Genomic DNA, 7,766 nt, shown 5'->3' with positions numbered 1-7,766 from the left:
TTAAGCCCATGTGCATATAGGTCTGTCAAGAAGCTAGATCCAACACCTTTAAGTTCAGCCACGCACCGAATCCAAATGCATATAGGTCTAGAGATGTGCTAGATCCAATATACTTGGTGGGTTTAGCTATGCGCTAAGCTCAAATACATATGGTTCTAGAGAGATCCCAAATTCAACATCTATGGGTTCATCTACGCGTTGAATCTAAGTACATATTTGTTTGGCAAGTTTCCAGACCTATCACCTTTGGGTTTGGAATCAATGCAGGTCCAAATACATATGGAATTGATCATCTTTGTAGGCCATATATTAGGCATGAAAGTTTGATAACTAAATAGAAAAAAATTTAATATCAACAAACAAAATAAAAAAAGTTAATTAAAAAGAAAAAAAAAGAAGGCATTAGCCTTTTTACCATGGACTGTACTGTGCAGTCCACAGTGAAAGGCATAAAAAGTAAAAAAAAAAAAAGCTAAAGGCATTAGCTTTTTTACTGTAGACTGCATACAATATTAAAAGATGAAATTGGAAGAACGAAACTAATGAGGAAAAAGAAAAACAATCTGAATTAACTGGGTTAACCCGTCAAATCTGAGATTCGTATCATGAAAGTATGATAACTACATAGAAAAAAATTAATATTAATGAACTAAATAAAAGAAAAAGATTAATTAAAAGAAAAAGGCAAAGAGAAAAAAAAAACCTATAGGAAGAAAAAAAAACTAATGAAGAAAAAAAATCTGAATCAACTTGGTTAACCCGTCAAACCTGGGATCCGTGTCATGAAAGTCTGATAATTAAACAGAAAAAATTTAATATTAAGAAACTAAATTAAAAAAAATTACAAAAAAAAACTAAAAGCATCAGCTTTTTCACCGTGGACTGCACTGTGCAGTCCACAATAAAAGACTTAGAAAGGAAAAGGAAAAAAAACAAAACAAAGGCATACACCACGGGTTATTTTTTTTTCTTGCATAAAAGATATCAAAAAAGACTAAAATCTAAGAGTATTATGTCCTTCTACAAAGATATACCCAAGAGCCTTTGGTCTAGCTGCAACGCTTGACCCAAGAGTAATATTTATAATTTTAATAATAATATTAAACTTTCATGACTCAAGTTTAAGTGAGTCTAGTTGCAACACTGGACCTAAGAGCCTTGGATGTGGGTTTGGCTGCAAGGTCGTGTCATAAAAGTGTGATAATTAAATAGATTAATTAAAAAAACAAAGAAAAAAAACCAACAGGAAGAAAAAAAAACTAATGAAGAAAAAGGAAAAAAATCTGAATTAACTGGGTTAACCCTTCAAACCTAGTTAACCCGTCAAACCTTAGATTCGTGTCATGAAAGTTTGATAACTAAATATATATATAAAAAAATTAACGAGTTAACCTGTCAAGCTTGGGATACGTGTCATGAAAGTCTGGTAATTAAATAAAAAGAAATTTAACATTAACAAACTAAACTAAATGAAAAAAAATTAATTAAAAAGAAAAAAAGCAAAAAAAATAAAATTTTGGGTTAACTCGTCAAACTTGGAATTCGTGTCATGAAAGTCTGATAACTAAATAAAAAAATTATTATTAACAAACTAAATTAAACAAAAAAATTCATTTAAAAAAACACAAAGAAAAAAGCAAAAAAATAACCAATAAAGGCATAAAAAAGAAAAAAAACAAAAAAATTAAAAACAATATATATATATGTTATTATTATAATAATAATAATAATAATAATAATAATAATAATAATAATAATAATAAGTACAATTACATTAAAAGGCGTGAGCAAAGCTACAATGCTTTCCCCACGCCTTTTAGAGTATTACTTAATGTCTTAATATTACACGTAGATTACGGGATAACTTAGATGGGGGCCGCTCTTGATCGAACTCGAAGGTTTTGATAGAAGAGAAAATAATGTTGATACATAAGAAAAGTATAATTTGATCTCATTGGCACTGATAAGAGGTGTTTATAGTAATTGAGGTGGTTGAAAACCAAGAAGTGAGTTATTTATCAACAAATATTCTTCTTTTGGCTAGATTCAATCCCTGGCCCTGCAAAAAAAAACGAAAAAATTTCATGTTTTCCCTTTCGAGAAAGGAGGGTCATCATGCCCCTTATACCTTAGCGACATTCATGCTACAATGGCTAAGACAAAGAGTCATGATCCCATAAGGATAATCTAACTCCAAAAACTCGTTTTTAGTTTGGATTACAGGTTGCAACTCGCCTACATGAAGCTAAAATCACTAGTAATCGATGGTCAGCCATATGGTGGTGAATTCATCCATGGCCCTTGTACACATTGCTGCCACGCTACGGGAGTTGGCCATGACTGAAGTCATAACCTTAACTACAAGGAGGGATGCCGAAGGTAGGGCTAGTGACTGGAGTGAAGTTGTAACAAGATCCTTGACTCACCCTTTATGGACGAACCTTGCGAAGAAACCCTTAGGTTTTCGAGGTATTGGATTCTCATCAATGTTTGTGTTACTCAAGCTAACATTATGTCTTGGAGGGAGGTCTTTCATATCTTTCGAGATTTACCCAATAAAATTATTGTCAAAAAACCTAAATAAATGATTTTATTAGCTCTTATAAAAGAAAATTTGATTCTTAAGAATCGCTTGCATGCTCATGTCACATCGAGGTATTGCAGTTGAAAAAGTTACAAAATCCGATCCAATTTATCATAATTAATTAGTTGACATTCGGTTAAATAAAGATTGGCTTATCAAATTTTCTATCGAGCTATGAAAAAGATTCAATAAAAAACATAAAGTTAAATAATTAGTATAAATAGTTTAGATTTTTATTATTTTTTAAAGTATATGTTTTTTTTTATTTTTACTATAATAAAAAAAATATTTTTAAAAGTACATTCATTAACGTAATTTGAAGCAATCAACAACATAAAATAACAAAATGTTCATCTCACATATAATTTAAATAATAAAAAGATATTAATTATTTTTTATTTTAAAGAGCATGAATATGATTAATGACTTTCTATGTTCATCTCACATATAATTTAAAGAGCATCCACATCCACGTTGCTAAACCAAATTCTTAGCTATAATAGCTAGCGGGAGCTTAAAAAAAAAAATCTACTTGGCTAGCTTTTATAGCAAAATAAACAACTGTAGCACTCCTCAGTTGTTGATGGCTGGTGGCGCGTGAGAGAAGATTGGGCAACGTTGTTTGCGGGAAAAAGAAGGCAGAGGAAGTATTATGGTGCCTAGCAAGGTTGTTAAAATCACGATTCAACTCGTAAAATCGTACGTTTTTACGAGTTGATATAGGCTTTACGTGCTAAATCGTTTACGAAACTCGGAATCGGGTAAAATTAGGTCAAAATCGGTTAAAATCGTTAAAATTGGGTGAAATCGTTTAAAATTGCGATTTCACTGCCGATTCAACGAGTTTGCCCGCAGGAAATTAAATACAATTCAGGAGCCATGTGTCGACCGCCTATTGGCTATACCAGATCAAATGCAATTCATTAATCTCTCTTCACCGAATCAATCAGTCTTCTCTCTTCTTTTCACATTCATTGTTCAAGTTCAGAAATCCCTAAATTGAAAATCCAAAATTCGAAATCCTCACTGAGGATTCCTCAGTGACTCGGTGTCTCGGACTCTCGGTCTCTTAATCTCTTTCTCTCAACCAACAATCAACCACCGTCCACCTCCACAACAGCCCTCGCCAGTCGCCCCTGATCTTTTTTATTTTTCCATAATCGACGACCGACGTCGTCCATTTCAGCAGCCACCGTGAGAACCAGAGTCCACACAACAACAACGGCGTCTCTCCAGTCTTCACCAAGTTAGTCTTCACCACAGCCACTGGTTCTTTTTCCCTATTCGTGGGTGCTTCTTTTTCCAATGCCAGGGGTGCTTTTTTTCCGTTTCTTCGTTTCTTACTCTGATGTAGTGATGTTAATATTAGTTTGATTGGATTCGCAGGCTCCAACTTTGACTGCAATATTGAGCTGCATCTGCTCAGCCTCGGTGGTAACTGCTCAGAATAGAGGTAAGCTTCTTAGTTTCTTACCATGTCCGTTTCTTTACAGTTTAATGATGTTAAAGATTAATATTTTGATTCAAAGTTTCTGTGACTCTGTCATTTTGTCTATTGTTGAGAGTTTGCTTCGAATTTTAGATTCAAATTTAATTGTGCGTGTGTGTGACTCTATTTTTTCTTGCACTGGATTTGGATGCTGAGTTGTGAATTGTGATGAATGGACTCTGTCAGTCTGTCTATTGAATGTTGTTGCTGCTAAGTTGTGAATTGTGAATTTGTGATGAATGAATTTTATTGAATGCTGCTGATGCTACTGTTTGGATTTTGAAAACAAAGTCCGTGAGTCTGTGATTGTGAATGGTTTGAGAGAAAACTGGGTTCTGATTTTGAAAATGGTTTGTTTATTTTTCAGAGCTTACGGGACAGAGAGGAAAACACTACAAAGTTTGTGAGCAACAAATAAATTATTTGGAGAAGAAAAACGTAAGTCATAAGTTATATTCTGTCATTTTGTGTTTTGGATTCAGTGTTTTATTTTAAGAAATTGTTAACTAGTTTACTGATTTTAATTAGTTTTTGAATTCAGTATTATGGTAATTCTTTTTTGATAGCTGGATGTTTAGTATCTAAAATGTTTATGAATTCAGTATTAGTTTCTGAATGCAGTATTAGTTTTTTTTTATAGCTGGATGTTTAATATTAAAATTAATTATAATCATAAAATGTTTGGATTGATTACAGGGTTGATTGAGTTGATCTTTAAATTGTTAAACTTATGGCATCTAGAAAAAATACTTCTGGTAATAAGTTTGATGTGGGATGGCAGCATGGTATAGATGTTGATAAAAATTCTAGAAAAGTTTTGTGCAAGTATTGTCAAAAAATTATTAGTGGAGGTATATTTTGTTTCAAACAGCATTTGGCTTGCACTCGTAAGGATGTTGAGCCATGTCAGCAAGTGCCAGAAAATGTTAAGCAGATGATTTTGGGTGTTTTAGTGAAAAATCTAAAGACAGCTGAAAAGAAAAGAAAGGCCCTTCAATATAGTGGAAATGATGATGATGATGATGAAATAAAAGAAATTAGCTCCAAGGACAAAGGAAAGAGAGTAGCTAGTGGGAGTGGAAGTACATAAACAACTTTAAATCAATTGCTAAAAAGGATATTAGAGAAGAAGCATGTCGACAAATTGCTAGGTTTTTCTACACTAGTGCAATTCCATTTAATTGTGTAAAAAACCCTGAGTTTATTAAGGCACTTGAAATGGTTGCAAAGCATGGGCCAGGTTTCAAGCCTCCATCCTACTATGATATTAGAGAGAAGTATTTGAAGCAAGAAGTGGATCAAACAATGAAATTGCTTGAGGAGTACAAGCTAGAATGGAAAAAAACAGGTTGTTCAATAATGTCTGATGGATGGACAGATAAAAAAAGACGTTATATTTGTAACTTTTTGGTTAATAGTCCTAAAGGGACAGTTTTTTTGTCATCGGTGGATACTTCTAATATGTCCAAGACTGCTGATAAGGTATTTGAGATATTAGATGCCATTGTGGAGAGGATTGGGGAGGAAAATGTTGTCCAAGTAGTCATCGATAATGCTGCAAATTATAAGGTAGCAGGACAATTATTAATGGAAAAAAGAAAGAGTTTGTTTTGGACACCATGTGCTGCCCATTGTATTGACTTGATATTAGAAGATTTTGAGAAGAAGTTAGAGGTTCATCAAGTAACTATTGCTAAGGGGAGGAGAATCACCTCATATATTTATTTAAGAACCATTCTTATTTCCATGCTAAGGCACTTTACGAAAGGAAGGGATTTGATTAGGCCTGCTGCCACTCTGTTTGCTACTGCATATTTGACTCTAGGATGTTTGAATGATCATAAAATGCAGCTGATGACTATGTTTACTTCCAACCAGTGGAGTTCATGTAGGTTTGCAAGAATAGAAGAAGGGAAACGAATTCAAAATTGTGTTTTGGATAGCAGGTTTTGGCATGATGTCACTATATGTATTAAAACAGCAAATCCTCTAATTAAAGTGCTTCGATTAGTTGATTCAGATGAGAAACCAGCTATGGGTTTTATATATAAAGCAATGGATGAAGCAAAAGAGAAGATACAAGTGAATTTTGGTTCTGTGAAAAAAAGGTATATATCTTGCTAATTTTTATTTCAAATGTTGTCATCTATTAATATGAATGTTTTTCAATTGAGATATTCCTATATTGTAATGATATTTTTATTGTTTTTTTTATATATAGTTATATACCTATATGGAATATTGTTGATGCAAGATGGGAACTTCAACTCCATAGACCTTTACATGCAGCAGCTTATTATTTGAATCCCCATTATCATTATAATCTCAATTTTAAGGTTAATGCCAACATTAAAATTGAATTATATCAATGCTTAGAAAGGATGGTGCCTAATGCAAATGAAAGGTGCAAAATTGACTTACAACTTGAATCATTCAAGGATGCAAAAGGGTTGTTTGGCATTGACGCTGCCAAGACAGCAAGAGATAAAAAAACTCCAGCTCAATGGTTGGATTCTTATGGGGATGAATGTCCAGAATTACAAAGATTTGCAATCCGAGTTCTAAGCTTGACTTGTACTTCATCTGGATGTGAGCGTAATTGGAATGCATTTGAAATGGTAATTTTTTTTTGTTTTTTATTTTAAATATTGAAATATTTGATAAAAATCTTATAAATTTGAATTGTTTATTTAGGTTCATACAAAACGAAGAAATCGTTTACACCAAAAAAAAATGAATGACTTGGTATTTGTAATGTGCAATCTGATATTGAATGATAACCAAGTCAAAAAGCAAGCTGATGATTTTGGTATAGAAGATGATCTTTCATCTGATGATGATTGGATAACCGAGGGAGAAAAACATCCAAACTTTGATTTGCTTGGTGCTATTGACAGTGCAACACGAAGACAAAATGGTGATGAAGATGAAAGTGATGAAGAAGAAATTACTAATGATATTGAAATGGAGAGTCATGGTATTGAAGATGATTTGGATATTCAAATTGATAATATTGGTGTTGGTACTAGTAGTAGCACTAATGTTCATAATATTGGTGTTGGTACTAGTAGTGATACTAATAATCATTTTGATGCTAATGATATTGATGAATGCTTGAGGAATGATAAAGAAGATGAAGGGAATGAAGCTGGTTTTAGTTTACATGACACACCAGCAGATTGTTTGTTTTAAGTTTGTTAATTATTAGTTAATGAAAAGTTATTTTAAATTATGTATGACTTTTATTTGAACCATGTATTTTAATATGTTTGAACTATGTATGAATTTTTATTTGAAGGCTTGAAATATATATGAATTTTTATTTGAAACATGTTTTTTAAGGTGCTTGAACTATGTATGAATTTTTATTTGAAGCATGAATTTTTTTTAATGTATTTTAAAATTCCTTACGATTTTACGATTTTACGATCCGTTTTTACGATCCGAATTTGTGTGCAGCTTTCCGTGCCGTGTTAAAATCGCGATTTTAACAACCTTGGGTATGGCATCTTAAAGCTTGTTGCTTTCTTTTGGTTTTTTAGATCTTTGCTTTTTGCTCCTCGTTTTTTTGGCATTGTTTGGTGTTTTGCTTTCTTTCATCAGAATTGGACTTCGTTCATTCTAGAGGTTTAATGGTTTTCTAAAGTTTGATAATTTAGAGGTTTAAAGAAAAAACAGTGATGGGGTTCTCTG

The sequence above is a fragment of the Populus nigra genome, chromosome 1 (genome assembly GCF_951802175.1).
Source record: "Populus nigra chromosome 1, ddPopNigr1.1, whole genome shotgun sequence".
NCBI lineage: Eukaryota > Viridiplantae > Streptophyta > Magnoliopsida > Malpighiales > Salicaceae > Populus > Populus nigra.
This window is presented reverse-complemented; position numbering follows the sequence as displayed.